Source organism: Arvicola amphibius, chromosome 1 (genome assembly GCF_903992535.2).
Source record: "Arvicola amphibius chromosome 1, mArvAmp1.2, whole genome shotgun sequence".
Lineage (NCBI taxonomy): Eukaryota > Metazoa > Chordata > Mammalia > Rodentia > Cricetidae > Arvicola > Arvicola amphibius.
Genome location: NC_052047.1, coordinates 114,958,289 through 114,980,501, shown reverse-complemented (window position 1 = coordinate 114,980,501; position 22,213 = coordinate 114,958,289). Strand labels below are relative to the sequence as shown.

The 22,213-nt window shown below is 44.6% G+C and overlaps 1 pseudogene; it reads left to right on the top strand.

Moving 5' to 3' along the window:
- The first annotated feature begins 432 nt into the window (after window positions 1–432).
- LOC119805541 lies at window positions 433–597 on the top strand (annotated as a pseudogene).
- The last annotated feature ends 21,616 nt before the right edge of the window (window positions 598–22,213 follow it).

Genomic DNA, 22,213 nt, shown 5'->3' with positions numbered 1-22,213 from the left:
TTGCAGACAGCCTCAGGATAACACAGATGGTGTTTGGATGCTCACAGCCACAATTGCAGTGCAGAAAGTGCCCTCCTTTATAGGATGCAAGGGTGGGTCAGCCGCTTATTGTAGAAGCTTCTCCTTTCTGAAACAGGGGGTCATTATCCAGTACAGACTGCCCTTGATTTGTGGTCCTCCTGCCTTAGCCTCCCACGAACTAGGATTGCAGACATGTGCCCCCATCCCCAGCTGTCCTGCAGGAGCTGTGTCTTCCCCTCCTCCTCCTCTATGTCTCCCTCTTTCTCTTCTTTGTCCTCCTCTGTTTCCTCTTCCTTCTGTCAGATTCACTTATCTCTCCCCTCATCCCCAGATTAATGAAGGCATAATTGACAAGTTAAAATAGGTATAGTACAAAACTACCTTTTTCCTCATTGGCCATCTGAAGGCAAGATGCGTCCCCAGCACCTCTACAAGAGTCACCCACAGAAGTTTGGTTAGGGATCTTGCAGTGTATGTTCTAAGCTCCACGATCTGATCCAGAAATACAGGTTAAACTTATGCCATCCATGTTTCTGTCAGTACTCAGAGGGCACAGGCTTTATCAAGCTGGACTAAGCGACTTCGAATGGACTATCCAAGAGCATCTGTCCAATGGAAGAATCATGCTAGTCTTTGTATGTAAAATATTAAAAAAAAACTTCACGACCTTCAAAAATATTTATAGCATAAAACCCACTGTGAAATAATTTAAGCAGGAAAATGAATAGTTACAACACCTCAAAGGTAGGTGTGTGTGTGTGTGTGTGTGTTGTGCTCACGTGCACACGCTCACACTTGTAGATGTGCATTCTGGGACCATTAAAACAAGCATGTGATATGTTATTAACAGTAGTTATCATATGACGATAGACTTGCAGAACTGATCTTCTTACTTGGCTGAAAGTTTGAATCTACGGACCCAGTCTCTGCAGAAGCTCTTAAGACTCAGACCCTGGGGCTAGAGAGTTGGCTCAGTGGCTAAGAGCACTGGCTGCCTTTCTAGAGAACCCAGGTTCTATTCCCAACTCCCACATGGCAGCTCACGACTGTCTGTAACTGCAGTCCTAGGGGATTTGACATTCTCTTCTGACCTCTGTGGATACCAGGCACACACGCGGTGCACAAACATGCAGGCAGGCAAAACAGCCATACACAAACACCAAACCAAAGGACTCGGGCTCCGGCAGTCCCTTGGCCTCCTTTGTAGTGTTCTTCTCTGGGGAACCTTAAACAGCTGGTATTTTTGTTCACAGTGGGACATAGGAAACCATGGCCAGCTCCAAGACATGTGGCAATCCCTTAGTCCTGAGGTCCAGAACCTGTGAGTCTAGGCACAGCCTCCTCTACCCTGCCTACTTCAACTGTTAAGACTCTGAAGGTTTGGAAAGGGCTGCAGAGACAGCTGAACGATTCAGCGGGCCTGCTGCTCTTCAAGAGGATTTTCCTAGCGCCCATGGCAGGCAGCTCACAACCACCTGTAACTCCAGCTCCAGGGGATCCAATGGCCTCTGTGGGCACCTGTGCACATCTGGCGAGCATGCACACACACGTTTATTTTAATAAATAAAAAGAAATCTAAAAATGAAAGGTTCTAAAACCCTTCCTTTTCTGCCAGACTTCCTTCCTTCCTTCCTTCCTTCCTTCCTTCCTTCCTTCCTTCCTTTCTTTCTTTTTTGGTTTTTCGAGACAGGGTTTCCCCGCACTTTCTAGAGCCTGTCCTGGAACTAGCTCTTGTAGACCAGGCTGGCCTCGAACTCAGAGATCCGCCTGCCTCTGCCTCCCGAGTGCTGGGATTAAAGGCATGTGCCACCACCGCCCGGCTTCTGCCAGACTTTCTTAACACAGGCACCAACCCAGCCACTTTCGAAAGAAGAAGGAGAAGTCAACCAGGAAAGTCACCCCAAGTCAGAGGCCCACTCAGGTGTGTCAGCTTCCCCGTCATTCTCCCAGAGTTTACAAAAGCCAGTGCATCTGCCCTGCAAGGAGGAAGCCCTGCTGTGCCCTTCACCTGAGATTAATAACTGTGCTGTGTTGCAACTGAAGCCCTTTCTGGGAAAGGGTGAGCTTGTTTATCTTCAGAGCCTGCCGGAGTCTGAATGGTGGTGAGCGGGTGTGTGGGGGCGGGGGAGTGTAGTTCCACATCGTTTTTCACCTTCTTGCCACCTCTTGCTGTCCTGCAGAGTCAGGGTACGGACTGCAGAGCCGCAGTGGGCAGCAGGGCAGAAAGAACCATTGCTCTTCTGCTCTTCTGTGGTCAGTGCCGGCTTATCTAGCAGGCTGACGCTGTGTCCTCTGAAGTTTCAGTTCCTCCGTCTTTACAGCTGAGCCCAGTGGTGGTGCCTGGGAGAAGGTGCTATCCAATGATGGGAGGATGCTCTCCAGCAGTCATGACAGGGGAGGGATTTGCTCTGATGCAGAGCGACTGTCCTGTGATGCGCTATGTTGCCATACTCAGATGCTGACAATGCCAACAGACAGGTGGGAGTTCCTGCTGGAGTCAGAGCCTGCAAAGAGGCCACCTGTGTGTGCTCCGGCCCTCCTGCGGAAGTGACTGGCTTTACCAAGGGACCTTCCCCATCATTCCTTCTTTTCAGGCACTAGAACATAAAGAACTATGAGCAGAGGGTGGAGGGTGAGCTGAGAAAGGAAATAAAGTCAAGCAGAGAATACCGGAGCACAGTGTGCTTGGCTAGTCTCCTCTTGAGGCAGTTGGCTCTAGTGACACACACTGTCCAACTACAAAGTTCTGTTGACACTGCTCCACACAAGGGGCTAAGAGCGACCTGAACGTTTACCAATCTCCCACCCCAATCTGAATCCCCATGAACCAGTAGTCCATTCCATTTTTGCTTGGTTTGGGTATGGATCAACACAAAGCCGAATTCCTCATCCACGGGTACTGTAGCACTCAGAGCCAGCCAGCAAGGGATTCAAAGGCCCATGGGGGAAACTTGGCAAACCTGGGACTTCAGCTAAGTCCCATAATCTCCCTGAGGATCAGGTGAGAATTTCTCATCTATAAAATTGGACTAACAAGCCAGGTTCACGGTTGGATGGGGAAGATTAGAAGGCAAGGCGTGTGTAAAGTGCATTAGCTGTTCAGGGAGAGCCGTGTGGACGTGAGACTGGTGAAAGGCAAGGGGCCGGAGCTGACAGAGACAGCAAGAAAGTGCACCCTGTCTATCCCCCGAGCAGTGGGAAGTCAGCCCAGGCTGCAGCCAAAGGTCCAGATGAGAGCTGGAACTGTGAGTTAGAACTTTATCCTGGGCCATGACCCTTCAGTTTCTTGGCTTTTAGAATCTCATCTACAAAGAATTTCTCTAACATACTCTACCTGCAGGTGCCTAACTTTGGATCCATCCTTGTTACCGAGTTCCAGTGCAGCGGAGTGTTTTCTCCTTCAGTGCTGGAGATCCAACCCAGGGCCCTGCACGTGCTTGGTAAGCACTCTATCGCTGAGTTTACAAACTCGGCCCTTCAAACGTAGCCCCAGTTCAGTTTGGGAACATGAGTGCTTATGAAGTGTCTATGGTGTGCCAAGCACTCATCTGGCTGCGCGTGGAATTTAGTGCCAAGGTGGTAAATAAGTCTCAACCACTCATGGGTGGAGCGTGTGCGCTGAAAGCATTCTGAAGCTTGAAGTTAAGAGGCCAGGATTACTTAGCCATGCCTGCCATGGGATGGGTGGGGATGGTTGGTGGTGTGTCTCCTGTCTCTGGTCTAGTGATTCTCACGCCCTGCATATCACCCTTGCTGAATCCCGGTACTGCTTAGACCAGCTTATCTTCAAGTATCTCTCGCTAATGGAGTCACGGTAGCAGGAGGCATCTGCTGTTGTTTCTGCGTTAGGAACTATAGGGAAAGCGACATTCTTTTATCAAGGGCACCGTTGTGCCAGCAGTGTGTTAGCAGCAGTGGCATCCGTGCAAAGAGACCACCCCTAGTAATGGACACAGAGGAAAGAGCTAAGAGAAGAGGCTGAATGGGAGGGTAGTTTGGGGGTCTTGGTTTCAGCAATGCTGGATTCCTAGAGATCTTCCGTGAGTGAGATATGAACGTGGGTCCGAACTAGGATGAATTAGGGCATCCTAGGGAGACCTGGCGATGGCCCCAAAAGTACTGTCAGATGGTAGAGCAGTGGTTGGGTTAAATGGAAGTCTGACAATTGACAACTGACAACTGAAATGACCGTAATATGGTATCTGTTACTTGGCAGGTTTTCAAAATATGTAGGTAAAAAGAAAACCCCAAGAGACTTAGCTCTTTGTCCTACCAGATGGATAGAAGTTGTCCAGGCAAAACTTTGAAAAAAAGAAAGAAAGACACCAGAAAATGGAAAGATCACCCAAGCTCTTGGGTAGGTAGAATTAACATAGTAAAAATGGCTGCAGATTCAATGCAATGCCCATCAAAATCCCAGCAAAATTCTTCATAGACCTTGAAAAAACAATACTCAACTTCATATAAAAAAAAAAACCAAACAAAACAAGGATAGCCTAAACAATCCTCTACAACAAAGGAGCTTCTGGAGGCGTCACAGTCCCCGATATAGAGCTATAGTAATGAAAACAGCCTGGTATTGGCATAAAAACAGACAGAAGGAAATGTAATAGAATCTAAGACCCAGATGAAGGTTCCCTCACGGTCCTGACTTTCTTTCTCATATTCTCCCTCCTTCTGCTCCTCGTCAGGACCTTGGGAACTCAGTCAGTGCTCCAATGTGGGGCTCTGTCTCTAGCTCCATCCATCGCCAGATGAAGATTCTATGGTGATATGCAAGATAATCATCAGTATGACTATAGGATCTGGCCTTTTCTGACTCCCTCTCCTCAGCTGCCCACGGAACTAGTTGGGGGCATCTCACTGGATACCTGGGAACCCCTCTAGAGTCAAGTCTCTTAATAATCCTAAGATGACTCCCTTAATTAGGATATATGCTTCCCTGCTCCCATATCTACCCTTCCTATATCCCAAGCATCCCATTCCCCCAAGCTCTCCCTATCCACCCATGGAGATAAAGACAGAGCCACACACTGGTGCACCGAACTGAGCGCCCAAGGTCCAAATGAGGAGCAGAAGGAGGGAAAACATGAGCAAGGAAGTCTGGACTGCGAGGAGTGCTCCCATCCACTGAGATGGTGGGGCTGATCTATTCGGAGCTTACCAAGCCCAGCTGGACTGGGACTGAAAAAGCATGAGATAAAACTGGTCTCCCTGAACATGGCAGACAATAAGGGCTGCTGAGAAGCCAAGGACAATGACACGAGATTTGGATCCTACTACACATACTGGCTTTGGGGGGGGCCTGGCCTGTTTGGATGCTCACCTTCCTAGACCTGGATCGAGGAGGGAGGAACTTGGACTTCCCACAGGGCAGGGAACCCTTACTGCTCTCTGGACAGGAGAGGGAAGGGGAGTGGAGGAGGGAGGCGGGGAGGAGGCGGAAATTTTTAATAAAAAAAAGGAAAAAAAAGAATCTAAGACCCAGGTAGCAATCCACATACCTACAAACATCTGATTTTTGACAAAGAAGCTAAAATATAAAATGGAAAAAGAAAGCATCTTCAACATATGGTGGTGGCATAACTGAATATCAACATGTAGAAGAATGCAAATAGACCCATCTCTATCACCATGCACAAAACTCAAGTCCAAATGGATCAAAGACCTCAACATAAAACCAATCACACTGAACCTCATAGAAGAGAAAGTGGGAAGTACACTTGAATGCAATGGCACAGGAGACCACTTCCTAAATATAGTCCCAGTAGCATAGACACTGAGAGCAACAATTAATAAATGGGACCTCCTGAAACTGAAAAGCTTCTGTAAGGCAAAGGACACAGTTAACAAGACAAAATGGCAGCCTTCAGAATGGGAAAAGATCTTCACCAATTCCACATTGGACAGAGGGCTGATCTAAAAAATATACAAAGAACTCAAGAAACTTGACATCAAAAGAGCAAATGATCCAATAAAAAATGGGGTACAGACCTAAACAGAGAACTTTCAGCAGACAAATCTCAAGTGGCTGAAAGACACTTAAGGAAATACTCAACATCCTTAGCCATCAGTGAAATGCAAATCAAAATAACTCTGAGATACCATCTTACACCTGTCAGAATGACCAAGATCAAAAACATTGATAATAATTTATGCTGGAGAGGATGTAGGGTAAAGGGAAACACTCCTCCATTGCTGGTGGGAGTGCAAACTTGTACAACTGCTTTGGAAATCAATATGGTGATTTCTCAGAAAATTAGGAAACAATTTACCTCAAGATCCAGAAATACCGCTATTGGGTATATACCCAAAGGATGCTCAATCATACCACAAGGACATGTGCTCAACTATGCTCATAGCATCATTATTCATAATAAACAGAATGTGGAAACAACCTGATGCCCCTCAACCAAAGAATGGATAAAAAATGTGGTACGTTTCCACAGTGGTAAGGGAAAAAAATGACATTTTGAGATTTGCATGTAAATGCATGGATCTAGAAAAAAAATCATATTGAGTGAGGTAATCCTGACTGAGAAAAACAAATATAATATGTATTCCTTCATAAGTGGCTTCTAGACATAAAGCAAAGAAAAAACCTAACCTACAATCCACAACCTAGACAACAAAGAAGACCCTAAGAGAGACAGACATGGATCTACATAGGAAAGAGAAAAAGACAAGATCTTCCGAGTAAATTGAGAGCGTGGGGGTCACAGGAGGAGGGTAGAAGGGGAGGGGAAGGGAAGGAAGAGAATGGAGAAAACGTATAGCCCAATAAAAGCAATGAAAAAAAAAAGAGAAGCTGACCAGGTCATGGGAGGAGAAAGGGAGTTCCAGAGGACCATGCCAGCTCAGAGAAGTGAGAGCAGAGAAAGTTTGGGAACCACAAGGATGTCTCGTGTGGCTGGAGATTAAGAATGGGAAGAGCAGCTGGTGAGTCCAGAGCCTGACTGAGAGAGGCCTGGGACAGCTCCCAGTCTGTGACTCCATGGCTTGACCGAGAGAGGCCATGTGCAGTAGCAGCTCCCGGCCTGGCTTGAGTATCAGTTGGCCAGCTGTGAAAATAAAAATATGGATGTCTCGGTCACACTCAGAGATTGCAATTTAATTGGTTTGGTGAGCAGCTGAGATACTGAGACTTTAAAATCACCCCCAGGTGATTGATTCTAACTTGCAGCCAAGGCTGGGAATCACTGCTCAAGGGGACAGAGTCCTTGAGCAGTTAAAATGGCCTGTTTTTCTCATAGTACCCGGCAGGCGTATGATCAGAGACAGGCAGCGGGGGACGTGTGAGGATGGAGGACAAAATGTCCGGATGAAGCAACACAGGGGTCTTAAATCAAACCTTGGTGGTGAGGCAGGGACGGGTGAGGAGGGGCAGAGTGGAAGCAGGGAGCGACCGAGGCAAAGGGTCAGGTTTTTTGAGAAATGCGGAAGGCTTCAGTAAACACAGGAGGAGCACAGGAGGCGAAGAGCGAGGGTCTGCTAGGAGGTGCGTAAAACAGACGTGGAGATCTGAGTTCTGCCGTCTTTGCTGAGCTGAAGACGCTGCCCATTTAAGTTTTTTCCACCTTTCAAGGACTGGTTACTGGTTTTTCAGCTTTTCCATTTGTGTTTACAGTGAGAATTAGGTTGCCCACGTTCTGCCCCAATTTCCTTCTGGAAGCTTCTGATCATGCGGAGACTAGAAAGGAAAAGGATTGGGTGTTCATTACCCCAGTACAGCTAGGGTTCTGCTCAAAGTATCTATACATAGAAGGCATCAGAGGTTGGGGGAGCATGGGGAAATGGGGTTCACGCCTCTGCTGCTTCTGTCTCTACTGGCCAGCATGCTCTCTCTAGGTTTGGGGGCTTTCTTTAGCATTTAAGACAAGGCTACAACTAGCATTCTCTAATAAAAGAAAAGTGTGCCCATCAATCCCCGCCCACCTGTCAATCTCTACTCACTGATCAATCCCTCTCTGCCCCCCCACACACAGTACCTAGAAACATTGTAGATCTTTACTCTGGAACGAAACTTGAAATAGCAGCTTTTTGCCTTGGCTGGTCTGTATGAATTTATCAGATTTCTTTCTTCCCCTGTATGATGTGGAACACATCGACCTCAGCACTCATGAGGTGGAAACAGGCGATCAGGAGTTCAAGGCCAACCTCAGCTGCACAGTGAGTTCAAACTCAGCATAGGATGCAGGATGCTTCTGAGAGAGTGGAGGTGACAAGAGAGAGTTGGGGCAGGGGAGACTGCAGGGGGAGCTTTAGAGAGATGTGGTCAGTGCACTTCAGGATGTTCATAGGCTGTTTAACGGGGGTGGGGCCAACCTTCATCTAAACATCCCTCAAGTATCTGCCATGCTTGTCAAGTGTAAAGCTCACTGGGCCCAGGAGAGACAGGTAGACGGAAAGAGGTAACCAACAGACTAGAGGCAGGGCTCTGCTGTCCTTTCTCTCTGTCCTTCGAATCTGAATACTTAGCATTTATGAAAAGCATGCTGGGAAGTAACTGATCTCCTGGGAGGTGTGCCCTCTCTGAGTCTGTTTTCAGTAAAGGAAGAGCTTACCAAGAATGCTCATTCATTTGGTCCTGATCCAGAACTCATTTGTATAGTTTGTATTTGAAAGAAAAGGAGATGATAAATTTCAGTCTAATTCCAAAACATGAACTTTTTGCTTTTGCCACAGGGTCTCACGTAACTCAGACTTGCTCTGTAGCCACGAATGACCTTGAACTTTTGAGCGTCCTGCTTCTACCTCCCCAGTGCTGGGATTAAAGGCATGAACCACCACACCCAATTTGATACCAAACTGGGGTCCGAACCAAGGTGGGCACTCTAGCAACTGGCCGATATTCCCCAAGCAGCAATAGCTTTATTCCATAAATATAATACTTTAGAAATGTGATATTTTGGTTTTTTATGAATGTTTATTTTAGAGTCCCTTTTGTTTGCTTTTGCCTAAATGTTGTTTGATAAAATCTTAATACTTACTTCATGGGAGATAAAAATAAATAAAAGCCTTCCATTTACAGACTTAGTTTTGCTGTGGAAAAAAAATACCGAGTAAAAAGTAAACAGATTAAGACAATACTTCAAGTCAAAATACAGTGTGTGAGATCAAAACCTAGCTTTCAGAAGACAAAACAACAGTGTCAGCCATGAGAACCCCCCCCCCCCTTACAGTATCTGTTTAAGCAGAAGGCTGTGGGAGCTACGTGTCTGCTGTTTACATCCTATTAGATACACTTAAAGATCTTATTGTGCCCTACATCACACGGTGGGAAGCTGTTTAACAATGAGATGTTTTAAATGGGAATGGAAAAGTGCACATGTGTGGGCTGCCAAGAGGGCTCAGTGGATATAGGAGCCTGCCACTGAGCCCGAAGACCTGAGTTCAAGCCCAAGACCTACCAGGGTGGAAAGAGAAAACTGACTTCTGCAAGTGTCCTCAGCCTCCCCCTGTGTGCTGTGGCATTCGTGCCCACACATGTGCACATACACACAGAAAATCTTAAAATCGTAATACAAAAAATTTAATAATTTGATTTAATTTAATTTTATTTACTAATTTAATTTAAATTTAATGATGAAGAGAGTTAGTTCTAGTTCTTTTTGTCCTTCACCATCTGTCTGAGATATCAGACAAGGACTGGGTTCATAATCCATAATCCATGTTGAACAAAGGCTTTTGTGTGACTTTGTTCCTTGGACCACTGCATCTCATGCTCGAACCCTTTGATTAAATGAAACACTTTAGTTCCAAAAAGAAAAAGAAAAATGTAGGGCTAGGGAGATAGCTCAGTCAGTAAATGCTTATTGGGCAAGCATCACGACCTGAGTTCAATCCCCAGAGCCTATATACAAAAGCCAGAGACGTTAGTGCACGTTTGTAACCCCAGCACTGAGCAGGCAGAGGTGGAAGATTCCTGACCAGCCCATCTGGTGTAATTGTTGAGTTTTAGATTCAGTGAGAGACATTGTCTCAAAGGAGGGGCATAGTGTCCTGAGGATAGCACCCAGGGTTGTTTTCTGGCTTTCACATCCATGTGCATACACCACACCTCCACATACACATTCACACACACACACACACACACACACAAAATGTACAAATGCCCATACTGGTTTTCAACTTTTTAAATTTTTAAAACATTTATTTGCATGGGTGTTTTGCCTGTGTTTATGTCTGTGTACCACATGTGTGTCAGGTGCCTGAGGAGGCCAGAAGAGAGCATCAGATCCTTTGGGATTGGAGTTACAGATGGTCGTGAGCCACCACATGGGTACTGGGAACTGAACCCATGTCCTCTAGAAGAGCAACCAGTGCTCTTAACCTCTGTGCCGTTGCTCTAGCCCAAACTTATTTTTGAAGGTGTAACACTAAAGGAACCATGTAGAAATAAATTATCTAGGCCTATCCCAGGGAGCAATCTGAGTGGCCTCAAACCCCTTGCTTCTGCCCACCCCCAACTTATGCTCGCTCCCCTTTAACCTCACGGTCACCTCCCATCTGGAGATGAGGAGCAGGGTGGAGAGTGGAATTGGCAGAGGGACTTCAACATCAGCCTCAGACAGACACCACGGGAAGCACCAGCCTGAGGGCCAGTGTCCTGGGACATCCAAACTAAAACCAGAGGGACTTGAGGACCTCAGCAGACAGCACTGATCTTGCCTCCAGCTAGTCCCCTGTGCCAGGCCAATCCAGACTTGACTCAAAAGGAAAGTGTAGACATGTCTGGTGCAGGGATATGGTACACACGTCACCCTGCCATCCACTCTGCTGACTTTAGGACATTTACAACTTTAGTTGCAAGCGAGAACATGCTACTTTGTGTATTAATTGCTATTTAGGTAAGTGTCCGTGGACAACTGTGTATCAGAGAAAAGAAAAAACGGCCAAGGACATGTTTTTCTTTACCTTGCTCCCTTCTTTTCCTCCTGTCCCTGTCTTGAAGGTTCTCGCCTTTTCCTGCCTACTACATTAGGCTAACTGCTCTCTCAGTCTCTGTCTCTGTCGTCCCGCCGCCCCGTGTGTGTGTGTGTGTGTGTGTGTGTGTGTGTGTGTTAAAAGCTTTTAACACCCAGGGTTTGGCATGGTCTCTGGGCGACTTCTGGTCTCAAATTGTCCATCCATGATTTAGAAGGCCTACAGAACTCCTGCCATCCCCAAGTCTTTGTTAGACAGCCAAAACCCTCCGGGCAGCTTCCCCAGATGTCAGCACCTTGGCAACGCCCTGGTTTGAACATGATTTTAATAGCAACTAATTCCCTCAGTGGTGGCACCCCCGCAGATGGCTCATCATGTCACAGGCAAGTTTCAACAGTCATGGAACCAGATGGGCATATTTTTCCAAACAATAGTGTTGTGGTGGCAAACAGCTAAGGCACGTCAGGGGCATCGCGGTGAGGCAGGTAGCGAATGTGAGGTGGGATGAATTATCTGCTTTCTGGAGTGATTACTTATTTAATCTTTAATGGCTCCTGAAGGGAGGGGTGTCCTTTGCAACCATGGGCATATTTTGAGTTTATGTATGATATCCAAGAAGGAATTGTTCTCTGGGCTATGGCTGCCAGAAGACTCTAGCAGGGAGATTATGTCAGGTTCTAAGTCAGTGTGGAGGTAAAGGACAGTCTGGACACTCAGGGCAATGGGTCCCTTTTCGTTTCAGATGTGCTAGCTAGCACCTATCCTGTCCACTCCCTGTCACCCTCCGCTCCCATGGACACTCTGGTACACACTGACTCAGGACTCTGTTTCATAATGGAGGTGGAGGATGGGAGGGTACCAAGGACAGTGTGCCCGAGGCTGAGATGTTTAGTCTCTATGATGTCAACCTCTAAATCACATGGCATCACTCCATCATCTGTCATTTCCCTTGTAGCTGCCTATAAACGAACTTGCCAGTGTTAACTCTAGCTTGGGGTTCAGTTTGGGTTACTGCTAAGAATATAACAGCACAGACGAGCTGTAGAAACCGGACACACGAAAGACTCCCTTGACTCTCACTTGTTTCCCGTGATAGCAGCAGCCCCTAAACACCCGCAACGCAGCAGGCTCTTAAGCTGAACTTGTGTGAATTCTAATCTCAAGGCTACTGAGAAAATACAGACATCTCTCATGTCTGTGGGAGGAGGATTCAAGGCAACACCTCCCCCAATTATATACTCTCCAGTCCACAGATGGTGAGGTCCCTTAGATAAATGTCCTGGGACTTGCACGTAGCTCGCTGCCCTCCCCACGGTACTTTAGATCACCTCTGGGTTGTTTCTAATCCCTGCCACAGTGTGTGTGCTATGCGTGTGGATGTTTCCTCATTCAGTAAACAGGCAGCATTCTTCTGAGAAATTTTTTTCAGTTCTTGGTTGGATACACCTGTAGATGTAGAACCTGCAGATATGGAGGGCCAACTACATTTTTTTTTTAAAAATTATTTATTTATTATGTATACAATGTTCTGTCTGCATGTATGCCTGCCGGCCAGAAGAGGGCACCAGATCTCATAGATGATTGTGAGCCACCATGTGGTTGCTGGGAATTGAACTCAGGACCTCTGGAAGAACAGCCAGTGCTCTTAACCTCTGAATCATCTCTCCAGCCCTGGCCAACTACATTTTAAAAAAATAAAGCAAAATTGGGGCTAGAGAGATGGCTGAAGAGTTCAGAACACTTGCTGCTTTTGCAGAGGACCTGAGCTGATTCCCGACACCATGTCCAGCAGTTTGGAAAACCTTTAACTCTAGTTTTAGGGAATCCAATGCCCTCTTCTTTCCTCCATAGGAACTGCACACACATGCACATTGACATTAAAAATTCATTAAAAATTTTTCAAAGATTTCATTGAGTATATGCATTACACATGGTAGGTGGTTACAGAAGTAGACATGTATGTAAAACACATCTCTCAGCCTTCCATTCTCCTTCCCACTCATCCCACCCCCTTAGTCCTCCCTGTCCACCAGACGGCTTCACGTCTACTTCCCATGTCATACACACATACATGACTTTATGTATTCACACAAAATCTAGGAATCATGCGTTGTAGAAAACACCGGGTATTTGTCTGAGACTGACTTCGTGCGTTTAATATGATGCTCTCTATTATATTTCCTGGAAACAACATAACTTCGTTCGTCTTTATGAATGATAGAACAGCCCATTGTGTTTATGTTATCACCACATTTTCTCTACCCCCTTCTCTGTTGATGGGTGCCTCGTCTGGTTGCGTAACTTAGCTACTGTGAATAGCGCCGCAACAAACATGGATGGGCAGGTATGTCTGTGATATGTTGATTTAGAGACCTTCGCGTAGATACTAGAGACTTGGTATGGATGAATCATATAATAGATCTAATTCTAGTTCTGAGAACACCTATACTGGTGCTCATAGAGGCTGGGCTGCTTTACAGTCCCATCCCTAGTGTAGAAAAGGTCCTTTTTGTCTACATCCTCCCAGGACTTGCTACTCATTTTTCCAATGACTGCAGTGACTGGTGAGATTGAACATTCTTTAATATGTACTGGCCATTTTGTTCTTAATATTTTGAGAACTGTCTGTTAACTTCATTACCATTTATTGATTGAGTGGTCAGATTTTTTTCCTGTTTAGTTTGTTGTTGTTATTCCTTGTATATGTTGGAGAGTAATCTGTTATGCAGTAACACAGTGTCTTCGTTACTTTCTGTTGCTCTGATAAAATGCCCTGACAGTAAGCAACTTAAGGGTAAAAGGGTTTATTTTGGCTTACAGTTCAAGAAGGATGCAGTCCATTGTGGCAGCAGGCAGGAAGGCCAGGTGGTGGGAGCTGGAGACTCACTGACCACACTGCAGCCACACTCAGCAAGTAGAGAAAGATGAACAGGAAGTGAAGCTGGGCTATAAAACTTCAAGGCCCGCCCCCAGTCACTGATTTCCTCCAGCTAGGCTCCACCTCCCACAACCTTCCCAAACAGCACCAGCTGGGGGAAATCAAGTGTTCAAACACACGAACCTATGGGGAACGTTTCATATTTAAATCAAAACATGGCTAATTTTTTTCTTCCATTCGTGAAGCTCTCTCTTCAATCAGTTAGCTGTTTCCTTTGCTGTTTGCAGCATTTTAATCTATGCTTTCCAGTTGCTTCCATGAGGTGCCTTTATGGTACATCCTAATCTGGAAATATTTACTACACCTATATCTTGAAGTGTTTCCACTACTTTTTTCTCCAATACTCTCAGAGTTTCAGATTTTTTGTGTTGAGGAATTTGATCCAAGTGAAGGTGGGTTTGGTTTTTTTTTTTTTTTTTTTTTGGTGCAGGATGAGAGATAGGGGTTTATTTTTCTGTTTTATGGGTAGATACCCCCCTTTCCCAGCATCATTGACTGAGTAGAGGGCATTTTATCTACTGTGTGATTTGACATGGTTGTTTAAAACAATGGTGGTTGCAGTCCTGTGGGTTTATATCTGGATCCTCTGTTCTGTTTCATTGCCCGATGGTCTGTGTTTGTTATAATGGCTCTGCAGGGTATTTTGAGATCAGGTAGAGTAATACCTCCATGAGCAATCTTTTTGTCCAGGATTGCTTTGGCTATTCAGGATCTTTTGTATTTCCATATGGATTTTGAGATATTTATTTTCTATTTATGTCAAGGATGACATTGGAATTTTGATTAAAATTGTATTGAATCTATCTGTACAATGATTTTGATAGTATATCTATTTCCACAATATTAATTCTTCTAATCTAAGAGCATGGGAGTCTTTCCATTGTCTAGTGTCTTCTTAAATTTCTTTCCCCAATGTTTTAAAATTTTTGTTCTAGATGAACTTCATTACTTTGGTTACATGTGTTCCAAGGAAGTTTGCTTGTTTGATTTTTATTTTTATTTAGGCAATTGTGAATTGGTGTGGGATTTCTCTCTGTGTGCTGTGATTACCATTAATGAATAAAGAAACTGTTTTGGACCTATAGCAGGGCAGAAGTTAGCTAGGCAGGGAAAACTAAACAGAATGCTGGGGAAAGGAGGTGGAGTCAGAGAGAAGCCATGTAGCCCCACTGAAACCAGACAGAACTTTAGCCGATAAGCCACAGCCACGTGGCAATACACAGATTAGTAGAAATGGGTTAAATTAATATGTAAGAGTTATCCAATAAGAAGCTAGAGCTAATAGGCCAAGCAGTCATTTAATTAATACAGTTTCTGTGTGATTATTTTGGGGCTAAGCTGCTGGGATGAACAAGAGGCCCTCCATCTACAAATTGGCACCCAACATAGTTTGAAAGGAATGTTTCCCTAATTTCTCTTTTAGTATATTTGCTTTCCATATTGGAAAGCCATTGATTTTTTTAAATGATATTTTGAAATAGAGTCCCATGTAGCCTAGACTGGGTGCAAATTCACTGTATAGCTGAGAGTGACCATTAACTTCTGATTTTCCTGAGAACCTTTACTTCCTGGGAACCAGGATTACAGGCATGTTCCATGGTATCTGCTCTTTTTAATGTTAAAGATTGAACCCAGGGCTTCATGTGTAGCAGGCAGCATTCTACCACCAGAGCTACAACGCAAGATGCTGTTTTGTATGTAAGTTTTATGCCGTCCACTTTGCTGCAAGTGTTTACCAGAGCTAGAGATCTTTTCTTTCTTTCTTTCTTTCTTTCTTTCTTTCTTTCTTTCTTTCTTTCTTTCTTTCTTTCTCTCTCTCTCTCTCTCTCTCTCTCTCTCTTCTTATTCTTCTTCTTCTTTCTTTCTTTCTCTCTCTCTCTCTTTCTCTTTCTTTCTTTCTTTCTTTCTTTCTTTCTTTCTTTCTTTCTTTCTTTCTTCTTTTGGTTTTTTGAGACAAGGTTTCACTGTGTTGCAGCCCTAGCTGCCCTGGAACTTAATTTGTGGACCAGGCTGATCTTGAACTCACAGAGATCTGCCTGCCTCTGCCTATAGAGTGCTAGGATTAAAGGTAAGTGCCACCACTACCCAATGGAATTTTCTGGTAAAGTTTGTAGGGTTTCCTCTGTATAGAATCATATCATTTATAAATGAAGATACTTTAACTTCTTCCTTTCTTAATTATATTTCTTGTTTTATTTCTCTAGCTAAGATTTTAAGTATATTTTGAATAAAAATAGAGGAAGTGGACACCCTCATTTGCTCCTGATTTTAGTGGAAATGGTTTGAGTTTTCCCTATCTGTGTAATATTAGCTATAGGTTTGCTGTGTGTAGCATTTGCCATGTTTGGATATGTTTTAGATGTTCCAATTTGGTGGAATATGTGTTTTTAGGTTTGTTCTAGTGATTGTCTGGATTTTAGTGGTAATTGTTGCAGTGTTTCTCTTTTCATCTCTACTTTTGTTCAGTTGGGTCTTCTCTTTCTTTTGATAAGTTTGTCTAGAAGTTTGTCAAGCCTGGGTTCAGGGGGAGACCCTGCCTCAAAGAAACAGAGAATACTCAGCACCCTCTTCTTGTCTTCAGACATGAGCACAGGTAGATGCAATCACAACATACATGTGTGTACACTCAAATACACAATACACATATACAACTAAGTAAGTAAATACCTTACAATATTTTTAAGATTAAAAATTAAAAGTGAAAGAATATTTAAAAGGGGGGAAGGATATGAGAATAGAGTTGGATGAAGCTCACCTGCTAAATTGTCAGTATTAATGAAGGTGGGATGAATGTGAGGGGAGAGAGCTTGACGGGGCATGCCGTCTACTTGATGGGCGGGTGTGCCATCTATTTGACGGGCAGGCATGCTGTCTGCTTTACAGATGTGCTGTCTGCTTGATGGGCATGCTGTCTTATTGACAGGCATGTTGTCTGATTGACAAGTGTGTTGTCTGTTTGACAGGCATGCTGTCTGATTGATGGGCATGCTGTCTGATGATGGGCATGCTGTCTGATGATGGGCATGCTGTCTGATTGCTGGACATTCTGTCTGATTGCTGGACATGCTGTCTGATGATGGGCATGCTGTCTGATTGACGGGCATGCTGTCTGATTGATGGGCATGCTGTCTGATTGACGGGCAAACTGTCTGATTGATGGGCATACAGTCTGAATGTGGTTCCAACCTTGATTTGTAGTGTTCCTTCTAAGGCTCCAAGATGCCAGTCACACTCCTAAGGAGTCCTTTTCAAAATACTAGTCCTGTCAGTGGGATGTCATGCATTGGTCAAGTTACAGATGCTAGACACACCTCTCTGGTCTGTAGTGTTTGGAATATAAATGCATATCATATCCCCAGTGGTTTTTTCAGACATCACTGTGTAACCTCTCTGTTTCCCCTGCAGACTCTGCCTCACTGAATACTGGGTGGTTGTTCTGATTCCATTTCTTCCCTGCGGTCTAGAGGTGTTCAGTTTTATAGCATATAACCCATGATACTTGCTCTGGGTTCCCAGAGGGCACAGTCTATGGAAGAAGTTCAGAGCTACAAAGCCACTGACTCAGGCAGGGTTTTTTTTTCTTCTTTCAAATGATGTCTTGCCGCACTTTGGTGGAAAGGCAGGAAGAGAGAGATCCTGGTATTTCTCATCCCTTCTCTGCCACTATACTCAAACTTTGCCTCTCTTCCTCCCCTCTTTGTTTTTTGTTCCTCCCACCCCTTCAAAATGCCCATTACTGAGAGCACAGTGCCAGTTTTCCGTGGCTCTGGTTACTCCCTCTCATTAGAAGGGGAGAGCTTCCCAGACCACATCAACCCCTCGGGGACTGGCCCTTTTCCTGTTCTGAATTATTTGATACTGCAGGGTACGGAGCATCTTCAGTGTTTTTCCAAGTTGATCAACATGTTGATTTTATAATCACCAGTATTGAAACCATCCTTTACATATAAATACAGAGTCTGAAATGACAGAACCCTTTGAGATGCTGCTGGAGTCTGACTTAATCCCAAGACAAAATTCATTTCAGATTTTTTTTATTATTTCTAAATTCAAGTCAGAAACTCAAATAGTGATTTTTTACAATCAAATATTCTAGCCCAATATGATCCAAAGACATACTAATTTGATATATGTTGAGAAATGAATATTTCCCCAGAAATATTAAAAGTTTTCTTTGCATACTCAAGCCATTATATTTCTATGAGAGCAGAAAGGTTTGAATGTACAGTAAAGACACTACAATTCATAATGTAAGTTTTTTCAGATTTATTATTTATGTGTAATTGTGTTTAGCTGTATTGAGGGGTCCAGGTGCCACAGTGCACCTGTCAGGGTCAGAGGACAACTTTAGAAGTCAGTTCCCTCCTTCCACCAGGTGGGTTCCAGGGACCAAACCCAGGTCACTAGGTAAGATAGTTTGTGCCTTTAGCTCACTACTCACCCCAATACAGCTATCTTAAATCTAGGCTGGGTCATCTCCAGTAGGCTTTGGTGTTGGTGATGTGCCAGCTTGCACAGTTCCCATGCTCTGTGTTCCCAACTGCAGTTACATTGAAGCTGTATGACGTAACATGGGTGAACTCTGACCTTGGCTGAATTCATTTCTTGTTGGACTCTGAATTAACTATTGGTCATGGCACATTCAGAAATCTTTCACTATTGCCAACTATTTTCCTACCCCCCACATTCAGTTGCAGCACCCCAAGTGGGTCTGCAACTTACATTAAAAATCTGTAAATTATTGCATTAAGAATAAGGCACAGTATTGGGGCTGTGCCTCAAGGATCAGAGAGACTGTCATTTGCAGTCTTGTGACATCTGGAGAGTTCCTGGATGAGCCACTTCTAAGAGGCTCACTCACTTGGCTGGGCATGAGTTCTGTTTATTACCACATGGGCCTCTCCATAAAGCTGCCAAGTGTCCAAGAGTCCCTCTGACTGCCTTTCCCAAAGCCAGTGATCTAAGCTGTCGAGACAATGAGGGAGCCATGCTGTGTGCTGTAATCTCATCCTGGAAATGAAATTCATTTTACTAGGAAGACAGGCAACCACAATACACCCAGGGCAGGACTTCGTAAGAGTGTGAATTCCAGGGAGTGGGGATGGATGGGGCTGCATTTGGGATCTGACTATCACAACTCGATGGGACATAGACTCCTAAGACTGTCCTTGGGTTTGGGGTGGGGCCCAAAGCTTTTTCTAGCAAGTTCCCAGATGATGCTGACTTTGTGCTTTGAGAATCTCTGGTCTATCCTATATTCTTGTTTTTGTACTTCATGAATTAGAATCTCAAAAACATGAGAAAAAGGAGGAAAAGGGAAGAATACACACAAGAAATATTTGTCAAGTCTCTCCTATGTGTTAGACACTAGTCAGAAATCTCTGTTTTCATTGTTTTGTTTAGCACAACAAACCCCTTGTATCTGTTACTCACCATTTGTGAATGAAGAAATTAAAACCAAGAGAGGAGAGGCAACTAGGACTAAACCTATACAGTGATGAAGATGGGGAGGACTTCATCTGTACAGTCATCAAAATGGGGAGGACTCCTGTATGGTGATCAAGATGGGGAGGACTTCACCTGTATGGTGATCAAGATGGGGAGGACTTCACCTGTACGGTGATCAAGATGGGGAGGACTTTACCTGTCCAGTGATCAAGATGGGGAGGACTTCACCTGTCCAGTGATCAAGCTAGGGAGGACTTTACCTGTACGGTGATCAAGCTGGGGAGGACTTCACCTGTACAGTGATCAAGATAGGGAGGACTTCACCTGTACGGTGATCAAGATGGGGAGGACTTCACTTGTACAGTGGTCAAGAGATTCTCTAAGCACAATGTCAGCATCATCTGGGAACTTGCCTGTATAATGATCAAGAGACCTTGTTCCAAAAAGCAGTCAACCAAAGGAACTGATGGTTAATTTTATTAAGAGCTGTCTGGACTCCCATTGAGAGGGTTAGGGTTTTTTGTTTTGTTTATACACTGTTTTCTGGACAGAATTAGCTTCAGCCTCCCCCATTTACCTCCAAGGGAAACCTGGAAGGGCATTGGAAGTAGCACCAAAGTTTGGTGAGTTTAGTTCACCAGCTGGGGCTGTTATTCAAGGCAAAACAAAACAACAAATAAACAAAAAACAAAATCAGCAAATGCCTCCCTGCTGGCCACATATTAAAATCTGGAGTGCCCAATTTTCAGCAGAAGCATCCTGTGGTGGACTCACTACAAAACTAATTCAAGCTTTCCACGCCAATGGTAAAGAGGTTTCTAATAGACTCCGTGCTCTGGACGGGACTAATATGGGACGGGGGATGTTACTGAGGACAGCTATGTGCTGGTGACAGCTATGTGTACGGTGACTACCTCCACCTTTGTAAAACCCTGTGGAACACGTGACATTTGTGTTATTCAGATTTGCAGAGTAGAGCTCACAGAGGTGACCTTAGGTTAGAGCGGAATTCTCACTCTTCAAACAATAGCTCATTGAACAGTGCCATCTGTGGCCTGTGCCAGGGATGTGGTGCAAACTGAACCGCCACAGGGATGTAAACAGAAGAGGCAAGACACCAAACCAACTTCGCGATGGATGACGAGCTGTCAATCATCTTTGAGAGCGGTTTCTCTAACTCCAGCTTCTTAGCAACTAGAACATTCCTTTCATCCAAGCACTTTTCTAGACAGATACTCTAGAACTTTCCTTGATTATTCATATAAGTTTTTCATGTGTCTTGTGGCAGACTAGGAGAAAGAAACCCTTTTAATCTTTTTATCTAAATTATTTAAACCTCTTACTATCAGTAAAAAAGCTGCTCATCTTCTAAGTCAAGAAGTGAGGCTCCCCCCCCTTTTTGTTGCTATGACAGCATAACTGGTACTGGATAACTTATTTTTTTAAGTATTTTTTGTAGTATCAGGAGGCTGTGCAGTCCAAAAGCATGGTGCTGGCGCCTGATGAAGGATTCCCTATAACATGGTGGCAGGCATCCCATAGTGTATCCTACCTTGGGCCTCTCTTCTTCATTTCAAAAGCCACTAAATCCACGTAGAGCCAAACCCCTGTAGCCTCCTCTGTTCTTAATGACCTTCCAAAGGCCCCACCTCCTACACCACAGTGCTTGGGGATTCAGTTACAATATTTACATCACAGTAAGTGGAATACTGAGCATCTAAACTCTCTCCCAAGCTTATAAACTGTCTACAACCCTGTATTCTCCAATTCCAAGTCTATGTGTGGAAATTATTACGCAATTTGTTTATATACCCAGTTGTTTGGTCTCTTTGACTGCTTGTCTGCTAACTGGGTGGTTTATGACTTACTTGGGGCTCTGCAGATCACTGGCCCTTCTTGTAAGTTTACTACTCAGGCTAGAAGTTAATGGATGCATGGTAAACATCTGGGCCCTTGGCCAGGGCAGATAACCAAGCAAGAAAGCTTGGGTAGAAGAGTCTTCTTTCAGAATGAGGATCCAGATAAATGGTTTATACTCAAGACAAACAGATTTTTCCAGAGCCCTGTATTGCGGCACACACAACTGTACCCACCCAGAACCTCTCCCACCTCCCAGGAATATCCCATCTACTCCCCAGCTCCAACATGGCTTTAGAGTGTACAAACTGTCCTTACTCTTGGCAGCAGTAGCTGGTTAGGGCGTGGGCATGTGACATCACTCATGACAGTCGGTGCCCTGTGATTTCCTGAACTGGCTGAGAGGGATTTTTCTCAGGTGATGGTGCACGGAAGGCTAAAGTCTATAACTTCAATTTTTGAAAGAAAATTATTTTGAGGCAATGAGGGTGTTCCATGTAGAAAGAACTATGGGACCCAAATCAGAGACAGCACATGAGTGATGTCACGTCCAAAGGAAACTCCAATCCCCAAGCCCCAAGGGGCAGTGAAAATATCCAGAAATGAGCTTAATATGGGCTGTAGGAGGTTTCTGGCAGTTAGAGAAAAGCCAGCACTCCTGGGAACTTGTGAGGCCCTTCCCACCTGCCAAAGGAGTCAATTCTCTTACCTCTGGCAGGAGGGACAAATGGCTCCCTGTGGCCAGGCTCCCTTCTCTCTGTCTCTCTCTCTCTCTCTCTCTCTCTCTCTCTCTCTCTCTCTCTCTCTCTCTCTCTCTCTCTCTCTCTCTCCTCTGTACCTGCTTCTCTCATTGTTTCTCTAGTGTCTGTCTTCTGCTATTCTCCTCTCTATCACAGATAGCCCTAGCCATATGTTCAGTCGGCTGCCCATATCTAGCCTACTTCTTTCTCTCTCTGCCCTGGACTCTTCCAGATGCCTCTGACGCTTCTCTCTCTCATACCTATAATATAAACCTTCCACTTA